This window comes from Oryzias melastigma, linkage group LG13 (genome assembly GCF_002922805.2).
Source record: "Oryzias melastigma strain HK-1 linkage group LG13, ASM292280v2, whole genome shotgun sequence".
Lineage (NCBI taxonomy): Eukaryota > Metazoa > Chordata > Actinopteri > Beloniformes > Adrianichthyidae > Oryzias > Oryzias melastigma.
Window position 1 is genome coordinate 15,612,445 of NC_050524.1, and position 12,311 is coordinate 15,624,755.

A 12,311-nucleotide genomic window follows, 5' to 3' on the forward strand; every position below is an offset into this window, starting at 1 on the left:
TTTAATGCGTTTGCAGCTAAAATCTAATAAATTAAGATGCTTTAGTCTGCGTTCCTAATCCAAACCCCACATAAAACTCGAAGGTCTGTTGTGACTGCAAACAGTTGGCCCACTGTGTGCTAATTTAACTTTTTAACTATTCTGAACAGAGTGAAAATAAATGATAAATGAGATTAGAAGAGCGGAAATTAAAGACTGGTTAGCACAAATGGAATAATATCACAGCTCAACACTGGAAATGACAGCTTCAGAAAAGGATCCATGATTTTGCACACATGTGCTCGTGGAAGTGATAGGAACACATATATACATAAATGTATTTTTACTTATGAGGAAACTTTAGGGGGGGGGGGAATGAAAAAAAAACTTATTTTCACCGGCAAAAGCTGTATATGTAGTATAAGTAAGGAGAGTAGTGTAGTTGCTGCTAATGCTAGCTCTGGGCTAACAAGTGTAAACGTGTAACAAGATAGTCTTTTCAAGATTGTTTCCACTCGACACTTTCTCTACACTAAACGCCTTTGAGTCTACCCTGACCTCATGTGAGTAAAAAACACTAAACCCAAATCAAAACAGTTCAAATGATTTACTTCTTACCAACACAAACCTTTCTTCGTCTCAAGTCGAGTTGTCTTCTTCTTCGTTGGTGGATACGTGCATATATGTATCAAGAAAATACGCATTATCGCCGCCTATTGAGCAAAAGCGGTAGTGCAGTACATCAATAGAAAACAGCTTTGGGGAAAATTTCTTGGACTTGCGAGAATATATACATGCATATATATGCTTTTAGAACTTGCTTTTTAAAAAAAAATATTTTAATGTATAGTGATGCACAGTGGCAGGTGCCCTTGCCTCACAGCAAGAAAGGTCCCAGTTCAAGTCCTAGCTGGGGGAACTGAAACAGAATTACCAACAGGACCTTTCTGTCTGAAGCTTGTATGTTCTCCCCAAACATGAGTGGGCTTTCTTCTGGGCCTCCACCTTCCTCTCATCAAGCTAGAATATGCTTCATATGTTAATTAGTCACTCTAAATTGTCCATTGGTGTGTATATGGGTGTGTGATTGTGGCCCTGCAACAGACCGTTGGCCAGGTTATTTTCCAGCAGCGCCCTGACCCTGAAAGGGCGAAAGCGGTTTAGATGATGGATTTTTAAATATTTGTTCTGGGTTATTCTGAAATTATCCACAAGAAAAAAAAAAAACAACTTTTTTTATGTTAAACTATATTTACATTTTTTCAATCTGCTTTTGAATTAGTTGTGTTATTTATATTATTTTGGGGGCTTTTTTATTTATTTTGACAGGATGGACATCAGCAAAGGATGACTGAGTTAGAGGACTATGTGAACACCCACACCACCCCTTCCCTTTCACTATGGGCAACTCCAGAGTGAAAGAAAGTTCAGCCGTTCAATAGATGGGTTTTAGAGCCTACATTTTGTGTGGAAGTGAACCAAACAATTTCTAGCCAGTACTGGTTTGCCTTCGTCACAAGCATTCACTCCTTGCCAATTCAAGGAGGAGGGAACAATTCCATTACAGTCCAAAATTCCATCTATTAAAGCCTTTTTCATAAAGTGGGCTTCAAAGCACACATGGCCCCTGTGTGCGTGTGGCAGACAGGAAAACAACTCTTCGATGACTCCTCAGGCTTGGCCCGGCTGGGTCAAGAACCGGGCCAACTACTGCCCACATGCAAGCTCAAACCCCGGACTGATTTGACCCTTTTCATCAAGTCTTCCTGAAACAGCCACACAATTACGTCATTTTCAGATTTTTAAACCCTTAAAAGTCTCAGCTTTGTTGTGGAAAATTCTAAGAATGTTTACCCCCAAAAATAAGTTCAGCAAGGAAGAATTACAGAATATTACATAATCATGTTCTGTTTTGGAGTCAAACCCTGACTGAACAGTAGTTATTTGAAATACCGTTCCTATTTTGAGATTTTTGGAATTTTAGTAACTTGTTTCCAACAGAAACTTGAAACTGAAGTTAAATTTTATTACCAGTACCTAGAGTTGTATTCCCTGTAACTTAACAGTAAATATAATAAAATAAAATAAAAAAAGATAGAACAGAGAAATGTATTATTTCAAATGATCCATTTAAATGCGTTCTAAATGAACGTCATGATTCTTATGTTTGGACATTGAAATATTTTAATAGATGTTGATAATCTGAGGATAAAACTGCAGTCAAAGCTGTGTCTGTGCCTCAGGTTCCACCAGCCACCCACATAATGAATTTGTGTTGTAACTTCTCCAAGAGTTTTAAGTATGAGCTGGTGAGACGATGCTGCTGTATGCCAGAATGAGTAATGTTGGTATAATATGCAGTTGTAAGAGCTTTTTGGACGTTTTTTTCCTCTTGATCTGCAGAGAAGCCCTAGAGCCCCAGTTTATGTTTCCAACAGTTCATCTTCCTTTTCCTCATGAAGATGTGTACGGCCCCACATTTATGCATTGTTAATGATCTCCATTCAAATGTTGTTTTCGCATAAAAAATAAAAAATAAAAAAATAAATCTATGTGAGCAAAAAGACTTCCTCCAACAACTTTGTAAAAATTTTAGTAACAGAAGAACAAAAGTGGGTTAAAATGAGAAATATCGCGATGACGATCTGCTTAACACTATCTTGGGTTTGAAGAGTTTAGGTTTGTCATCAGCAGGATGTGCCGTGTCTCATTCCACCAAACAATTCCACACAAAGACAAGTCTTTATTTTTTCTGAATCCAGTTGGTATCAAAGTTTACAATCAGAGTATAAGAAAAAATGATCTTATGTTGTTGCTATGTTATCTTATCAGATGTTTTTTTCTCCGTCCGGAGATTAAGACTCTTCTATAACCTTAACATCACTGATATGTGAAATATGAATTACACAATGAAGCAGATTCATGACAGACCTACAGAAAGCTAGGATCAAAACCAGGAAACAATGGAGGTAAATGTGTGGACTTGCTGCATACCTTTATGCCACAAAAGTTTTGAAAGCCTCAATCATTAAACAATCTTAGTGGTGACATCAGATTAAAGATATGTTGGCTCGTGGTTCTTCCAAGAGTAAATTATTCCTAAAATAACCATGAAGTAACCAGAAACCACTAACTCATCCCTTTCCTAAATTCAATCGGAGGATCTTGTCAAGTTAAACAAAAAAGAAGACACTTTCAAAACCTTTATTACATTTTTTTATTATTCTTATCTTAAATATTCCAAAAACTTCAAGTATGACTTCAATCTAAATTCTAAATTGCCATGTTTTGTTTCAAACCCCTCATAGCTCCAGGTGATTATAGGTTGGCGCCAGTGTTCAGCAGCAAACCAGGCGTCAATGAGTAACTGTCTGTGTGCATGAATGAATCGGATTGTAAAACATTGAGCCTTTTTGGAAGTAAAACACTAAAAATATTCAATATTTACTATTTGCATCCATGGCTTTGTATAAAAACATTTCCGAGTTTTTAAGTAAGTCAATAAAATGAAAAATAAGACTTTAAATCCCATCTACAAGTATACTGCATTTGTGGGGAAAGACTGGATCAGCTGCTGAACAGAGTAAGAGTCAAGTATTTTTGAGCTAGCTTATTTAGCCCTCAAAAGGATGAATTTGCTGGAGGGGGCGGCAAATTGCAGGGATTAGGCCTTGATTTAATGTGTTAATTTTTTTTAACAGTTTGACACACAGTTTTTTCTAAGTTAGGTGGGGGGAGGAGGAGGGGCGTGCAGTGTTTTCGATGTTAGTGCCTCTTTAAATCTTTAAGGATGAAAAAGCAGCAAAATAAAATAAGTCCTCAGGGACAGCTTTAAGGTCAAAAAACAGATAAGCATTTATTGAACGATCTAAAATTAAAATTTTAAAACTTTTAAACCGCAATTTTATAACATAATTATGAACTAGACGTGACAACACGAGCGGTTGAGGGCGGGGTATTGGACACACTGAATTTTTAAGACGCAGGATCACACAGGGCACGGCTGCAGTTTTGAGGAGTTTTTAAAATGTATAATTTATTAAAATTAAAATATGCTCAGCCTTCCTGCACCTACCAGACTGGGTCAACAGGTGGGGAGGGATACCCAAAATAAATCACCTCACACACGTGCACCATGCTCAACAATAGTGAAGGGACGGGGAAGTCCAACCCAGGGATCACAACACACGTAAGTCCACTCCACCACCTGAAAACCCAGTTCTTGCAGGGGGCTAGCTCTAAAATAGATTAAAAGGATACACAAAATTATAAAGTACACATTCACACATATTCACACAAGGCTAAACAGTGGTTAAGATGTCTGGTGGTCCCAGCAGTCCTGGGTGGCTGACTTCTCGCCTCAGTGCAAACTTCCAGACTTCCAGCACTGTACGCTCCTGGACGCTGCAGTCGTCCGTTTACTGAGGCGGTGCAATGATGCCGTCAGCACATCCAGGGTCCAGCAACCGCTTCCCAGTCCAGCCACAAGCCAAAGTAGTGGGGGTGGGGTGGGGGGGGGGTAAAAGGGTAGAGGCTCTGGCGTTCGCACAGAGGCCAGTCCAGGCATGCCCTTTTTAAAACCTTAAAGCTGTAACGTTTTAACATGATTGTGAATAATAAAAAGGCAGGAATATTAATCCATAAAAAATCATCTTAAACCCTAAATAACTTTCAATATTTTACTCTCCATAAAAATGCATTTTAGCAAAATTATGCAAGTTATAAATAATGGCAAGATAACATCGTGCCATTAATAATAATATGATCTGGAGAGGCGGATATAATTACCCGGTGGGCCGGATCTGGCCCTCGGGCCCTGACTTTGCCAGTATCTCTCAACCTCTTGCACCAGCTCAGACTCCTCCCCCGAAGAGAGGTGACATTCCATGTCCCAAAAGCCAAATTCCATGCTCCTTCGGGTTGGACCCGACTGGGACCCGTAGAAGGAGCCCACCAGGCGCTCGCCGCCGACCCCAACCCCAGGCCTGGCTCCAGGGTGGGGCCCCGCTGACACCAATCCGGGTGACGTAACTGGATCTCTGATCTTGACACTCATTAAGGGGGTTCTGAACCGCTCTTTGTTTGGCACGTCACCCAGGACCTGTTTGCCATGGGGGACCCTACCTGGGGCAGAACTCCCCTGACAGCATAGCTCCTGAGATCACTCAAGCACTCAAACCCCTTCACCACGTTAAGGTGGCAGTTCAAGGAGGGGCTCTCTGAGATTCCTCAGTCTGAATATGAAACGAAACGAGAGCGGAACAACTGAAACAAAGCGGCCATCACAGTCCCGTGATGTAAACACGTTAGAATTACTGTCTCTATACAAACAAGTTGTGGGGTTCCCCAAGGGTCGATCTTAGGTCCCATACTTTTTAACTTATACATGTTGCCTCTTGGGCATGTCATCAGGAGACATGGCGTTAATTTTCACAGTTACGCTGATGATACTCAGCTTTACATCGCCGTGTCTCCTGATAACCTTAATCCTACAAACACTCTTTTAAATTGTATTTTGGATATAAAGTCATGGATGGCAGAGAACCTCTTACAGCTCAACCAGGACAAATCACCGTTCCTGAAGACAATAGAGAGAGAGGTTTTTACCTCATCTTCAGAATTTGAAATCTTCTCACTGTGTGAGAAACCTGGGTGTTCTTTTACACTCTGAACTGAATTATATTTCTCATATTAAAAATTCTGTGTGAGCAAAACTTTTTTTTTCTTTAACTTGTCCTGTCCAGCAGCTGAGCAAACATATAAGAGCTTGAGGCCTCTTGTGTTGGATATATTGTATAGAGGATTATGCATCTTCTGACACACAAGTTGTTTATCTGTATAAACCTCATCTGTATTTGAGGCTAAACTTTATTTATATGAACTATGGTTGTATACATTTTAGTTGACCTGAGCATTGAATAAAAGAAGAGAAAAGGAGAAAGTTGAATCTTAAAAAATTTAATTCCTATGGTTAAGTCATTGCTATGACTCAACCTCAAGACTATGCCACCTGCATGAATGAAAACCTTCCCTGAGACATTGGAATGTTAGAGATGAGGGATAAAGGTAAACAAGAAAAGGGAAAAAAAGAAGGTTGAAAAGTGTGTGGGTGCTTTTTTTTAGAGGGGGCAGGGGGGCAGAACCACAAGTTGTTGGAGATTTTTATCGATCTTCTTGATCGGGTCTAGAATATATTCAGATGATTAGAGATAATCATTTGTTGTGCTCTGGATTTCTGCTGGTTGGTGCGGGGGATTTTTTCTGGTGATGATGGTCTGAATATGCTTGGGCTTCTGGTATTGATTGATGTGGATCATGTTTTCCTGATGATAATTGACTGAGTATATTTAGATTTTTGGTACTGATGATTAATATAAATGACTTGTTTGTGGATGTTTGAAATTCGATTACATCACTGATCGTCATGATCCTTAATGACCTGAATCTATGATTGTAGGGTATAAATATTTGATATTACGTCCTGAACCAGATGTTGATAATTCATTGCTGGCTTTTGTTATGTTATTTTTGGGTTGGACCTTGGTAGTCTTGATTTGTGGGCATTATTTATTTCTTTTGATTAGGTAGTTTTGGTTTGGGCAGCCCTGAGTAGTGAGCTGATTCCAATGTTCGACATGGCTGGGTCAGCAATCTCCCTGACTTATTTTATGTTTGGACAACTCCCTTTCTTTTTTCAACCAGCACACTAATTATATGATATTTGTTCATTTCGGGACACAGGGTTTTCTTTATTTAATAAACTGTTTTCCTTCTATTTTTTTGGTGTCCAGTTTCAACAGACCTGAGCTGGGTTTACCCCCATGGGATGTAACAAGCAGTGATATCAAAGTGAATTTTAGGGCCCCCCAAGACATCTGCCTAGCGGGCAACCCAACATAAACCAGGGCCAGCTAAACCACCACAGTGTCCTCCAGCACCAGTCAGCAGGGGGGCAAAGGAGCATGAAAAGCGTGAGCCCAAGCCCAGCCAGAGAACAGTTCTCCTGTCACATCGGGGGCCCACCACAAGGCCCCATCCACTGTAGGGCCCCAACCAGCCCCAGACAAGCAGATTACCACCACTTGGGAGTTCTGAGTATCCCTTCACCCCAAACCTGGGCACAAACCTTCACTCTCCTGCACCCAAGAGGAGGACGCCCAAGAGAACTGGGGGGTTCCCTATGAGTGTGTTAAAAATGGGCCAACCAAGCTTCCCCACTATTTGAATTTGAAAAAGGTCCAGTGCTCAGAGGCAAGGACCAGAACCAGCACCACAGATTCAGATGTGATGTGATCGTGGCCCATGGGCTAGTCTTGCCAGAACACTCAAGGATCCTTCTCATTGCCTGGAGAGAGGACCGCAAAGCTCGGGAAGCTAGCACCCAAGGGACACAGCCGTCGCTGCTGAGGGGCTGGTCCCCCCACCAGGGATGGAGTATGAGACAGAAGATTACTGGCCCCACCCTCCTTGTGTAACATTTGTGAGTGTATGCTTGAGCATATAGTATGCCGGGGTAAGGTTTATAAAATATGGCTCAAATTAAAGCTTGGAAAATGATTAATCTCGTGACATGTTTATTATCTACAAAGTTTATTCTGTAAATAGTGCAACAGTTGCGCCTTCTACTGCTACAGGTAAGGCATTGCTGTCAAATTAACAGCTTCTAAATATCCATGATTTTTGAATGTGCTTTTGTGCTAAAATCTACTGTATATGACTGTGCTTGTAAATGCTTGTCACCCAAGCCCAGAAAGGAGAGAGATTGATGTTCAATAGCATGAATGGCAGATGGCTTTCTCTGTTCTGTTCAACTAAGAAAGAAGCTCAAGACTAGTGGCTCATATTTCAAAATTATGTGTGACCTCACTTTCACTTTCTTACCAAAAAAAAAAAAAAAAAAGAGTGCGACTGACAATAAGATTAAGTCTCATAGGCTCTTAAAGTAGCTATCTACGCGCTACTTCGCCAGGACAGCAACGTGCATCCTGTGCATCATTTATTGCCCACATGAATTTCCATCAGGTTTTGTGCTCCAATAACATCAGCCATGTTTTAAAACATCAAACATTATTAAAAACATACATCGAAGAATCAAGCTAGCTTGCTTATTCGCGAGTTGCTCGCACCCACTTTAGCACCCACTTCACCCTTCCAAGCCTGATTTATCTCCTTTAAAATGCGATTCCTGTCCTGTGATGATTCCTATTGTATTTGTTTGTTGTCCAGGTTTTTGAAGTTGATTGCAAAACATTGCATCCCCTTTTATGGTTCTTTTCGTACATACTTGATCCTCCGCCGTTCATCACTCGGGAAGACTCAATGCATAGTAATGCCGCATGTCTGTCACGCTGCATGTCACAGGATTTCCAATCTAGTAAGACATATCAATTGTGGCAACAAACTACTCAGCAAAAGTTTGAGAAATTGTGTGAGTTCTATTTTGAGGCAATACATGGATAAACTCATACAGCAAGTGGTTTCTTTGACTTTTATTTGAAGTGTTTCTAGGCGTCTCCCTTGGCTCAGAATTGCTACCAGTAATTGCAAGTTTAGACCCCTCATTCCATCCATGAAAAAATATCTTTGAATGATTGGAATTTAATGTAGGAGTGACTTTGTAAAGTCGAAGGAGCCAATTTTTATTTTTAAACTATTCACAGTAGCTGCCAGGGCCCATGAGCTGTTATTGCACCATGTGACGATTTTCATAAAAAATATCTTTCTCTTTTTCCACAAGCATCAGATCAGCTACTTGTGGCTTTGTTTACTTGGTAGATATACTGGGACTATCAAGCACATTCCTGGAATTTCATCATGAAGACACATGAAGTAAGGCAGCTATCTTTAGCAACTTACTGTAAAAGACATCTGCATATGTTTGGCCTTCAATCATGCTCATCAAAATTCCAAACATCCCTGCCTAATCTGTTTTCTCAAGAGCTTTAATCACAACACATTATCCTTTGTAGGTCCCGTGATTCTCCCCCATTATGTCATCTTTCCTGTTAAATCAGGCAGATGTTGCATGCTCCACCAAAAAAAAAAATCTTCGGATTTTCCCAGATCTCGTGTTGGAAAACTACACAGTCAGGGATGTTGAAATGTGTAACTGAGACATTTGGGTGTTGGTCTTTGTTTGAAAGTTGGCTGCTACTGAGATATTGCAATGTGTGTCAGCGGAATAAAGTCAGAAGAATAACTGTGTTAATATGAAGAATAATGATGCTATGCATTCTGGTGTCATGTGTCTCAGCAGTGATTACATCATCTTTCTAATACTTTTTTTGGTTCATGAAAACTGTAATATTTTATAAGATTTACATGACCATGTAAAAATATTGCAACCATGGAAATATTTTTCTCTGACATGAGTTTGCTTGTTTTTGTGCTTCTTTATTGTGAAGTTGATTTTCATTTAGTGTTTGTTTCCTTTTTTGTTCCCTTTTTGCCTCGTATCTAAACAGAAATAACACAAAAATTGTTTTTAGCATTTCCTGAACCCAGGGAAATTTGGTCCTTTTAAAGTTGATGGGTGTGATGAAATACCAGGCTGAGTGCCAATTGCTTACATGTGAGGAGTTTGTCAGAACATTCAACAACATTTATTGGCTCAATAGATGGATTTATTGAAACTGGTTTCTGGAGGTAATATGAGACGTTCAGAATTTCCCAAGCAGACGGGGCTGCAGAGTGAGTGCTGCTCCCAGGATTTGACATCAGCTAGAAAAAGGACTTGACACAGCAGTAAACTTTGGAGCTCAGGTCAGAGACAAGTCTGATCCCATACATGTCTGCCAGCTAATGTTTAAATCTAAGGTGCAAAACGAAAATCAGGCAATAACTTTCTGATCAGGGAATAAAAAAACAGGTCACTCAGCTCACTCTTGACTGCATGAATTTAGCAACATGTTCATCACATTCCTGTTTTAATAAGCCTTGTTTCCCTTGTTTACAGCCATATTGTCAATTTTCTTTTGCTTAGTTATCAAATTATCTTCATTAAGTTTCCAGTTTTTGACAAGCTACAGTCCAACTATTGTTCCTGGGGTACAATTTCATGGTTCACAAGGTCTATTACTCTGTATCTTTTCTTGCCATCCACCTCTTACTCATTGTTAATTACAAGGAGACCAATTTCTGAATTGCTGAAAATACCTGATACAGATAAGTAGTTGGTACTGGGCAGTGATGAACCACCAAACTGTTTCTATAAATCCACTGTATATTAGGAGATGTTTTCAATGTTAATTATTGGGCCATATCTGTTTATAAAAGTTGGAAAATTTTCAAGTTTTAACCAGAAATTATTCAGAATCTAAGTTCAAGGCAGCTGATAAGAAAACTCTGATAACCCAGTATTCTAGCAGCATTTTAATGAAGGATTTCATGTCTGATTTGTGCGTAAATGTGGTTTGGTGGCTGTATCAGTTGACTGATGTGTACTTTTTAAAGATTTTTTGTAATTTTTGTACATGTGAATACACAATAGGAAGTACACAGAGTACATACAAAATGTAAGATTGCATGACTTACAAATCAAGAATTACACACACATGAATTGAGTGAGACTGTTTTCTCTCCATACAGATCTGCTATGAATTGTATTGGCAACCACAAATTGTGATATAAATTGAGTTGTTAAAATGAAGAATCATTATACTCTTACTCTTCAGAAAAGTTCTGATTAAAGAGAAGATGAGAGCCACCTTTGAGTACAGACAGAAACTAATTTATGACTGAGATGCAACATTTTGAACCTTTGATGTCTTCTCCCATTTCCTTGGGACACCATTCCGTCCGTCTATCCATCCATCCTTCCATCCATCCATCCATCCATCCATCCATCCATCCATCCATCCATCCACTTAAATTTAGAAATGGTTGCAACCACTCTGATGTCAAAATAAACAAGATTTTAAATCATCTGTGATTATGTGTTGTTATTGGCTTTAAAAGCTAACTTTAATCTAAAATCTATTTATTTCTCTCTGACAGTGCACATTAAATTAACCCCCGACTATTTTTTATCTATTGTCCACGGACAGATGTTAAAAATGAATGTGGAAAAACACAATAGTAAAGACCACCTTGAGGAGGAGAGGCATTTTAAAATTCATTCAATGTGAAGGACACCCGCGACCTTCCTGTTCTCGCACATTGTTGCATTGTTCTACTACTTGTAGAAAATGATTTTGAATTATTGTTTGCTTCAGTTTTTGCTATCCTAGGCATGTTTACATTAAAAATGGAATCATCTTGACCCCACAAGGCAAGGCAAGGCAAGTTTATTTGTATAGCACATTTCATGTACAGAGACAATTCAAAGTGCTTTACATAAAACATTAAAAGAAACAATCAAAAGAAATAGTAAAAATGTCATTCATCATCATTCAAATCATTAAAATAAAAGTAAAAAAAGTAAAAAGATTTTAATTTAAAACAAGCATAGATAAAAAGTGCGGACGTAAACTTTTGAATACATATTAATCAATTCCAGCTGAGAATATGTGAGTCTTAAACCTGGATTTAAATACACTGAGTATTTCAGCTGATCTAATGTTTTCTGGAAGTCTGTTCCAGATCTGTGGTGCATAGAAGCTGAATGCAGCTTCTCCATGTTTAGTTCTGACTCTAGGAACTGATAAAAGACCGGATCCTGATGACCGGAGAGGTCTGGCTGGTACATACTGGGTCAGGAGGTCAGTCATGTATTTTGGTGCTAAACCATTCAAAGCTTTATAAACCAGTAACAGAACTTTAAAGTCTATCCTCTGACAGACAGGTAACCAGTGTAAAGACCTCAGAACTGGACTGATGTGGTCTACTTTCTTGGTCCTTGTGAGAACCCGAGCAGCAGAGTTCTGAATAAGCTGCAGTTTCCTGATGGATTTTTTTGGTAGTCCTGTAAAAACACTGTTACAGTAATCAAGTCGACTAAAGATGAAAGCATGCACTAGTTTCTCCAGGTCCTGCTTAGACATCAGATCTTTAATCCTTGAGATATTTTTGAGATGATAATAGGCTGATTTAGTGACTGCCTTAATGTGTTTATCAAAATTTAGGTCTGTGTCTATCACTACACCCAAGTTTCTGGCCTGGTTGGTAGTTTTTAGTTGAATAGATTGAAGCTCTGTAGTGACGTCTAACCTTTTTTCTTTAGCCCCAAAGACAATAACCTCAGTTTTGTTTTTGTTTAATTGAAGTAAGTTGTGACACATCCAGTCATTAATGTCCTCAATGCATTTACCAAGAGCCTGTACAGGGCCTCGGTCTCCTGGTGTCAGTCTAATATATATCTGTGTGTCATCTGCATAGCTATGGTAACTAATGTT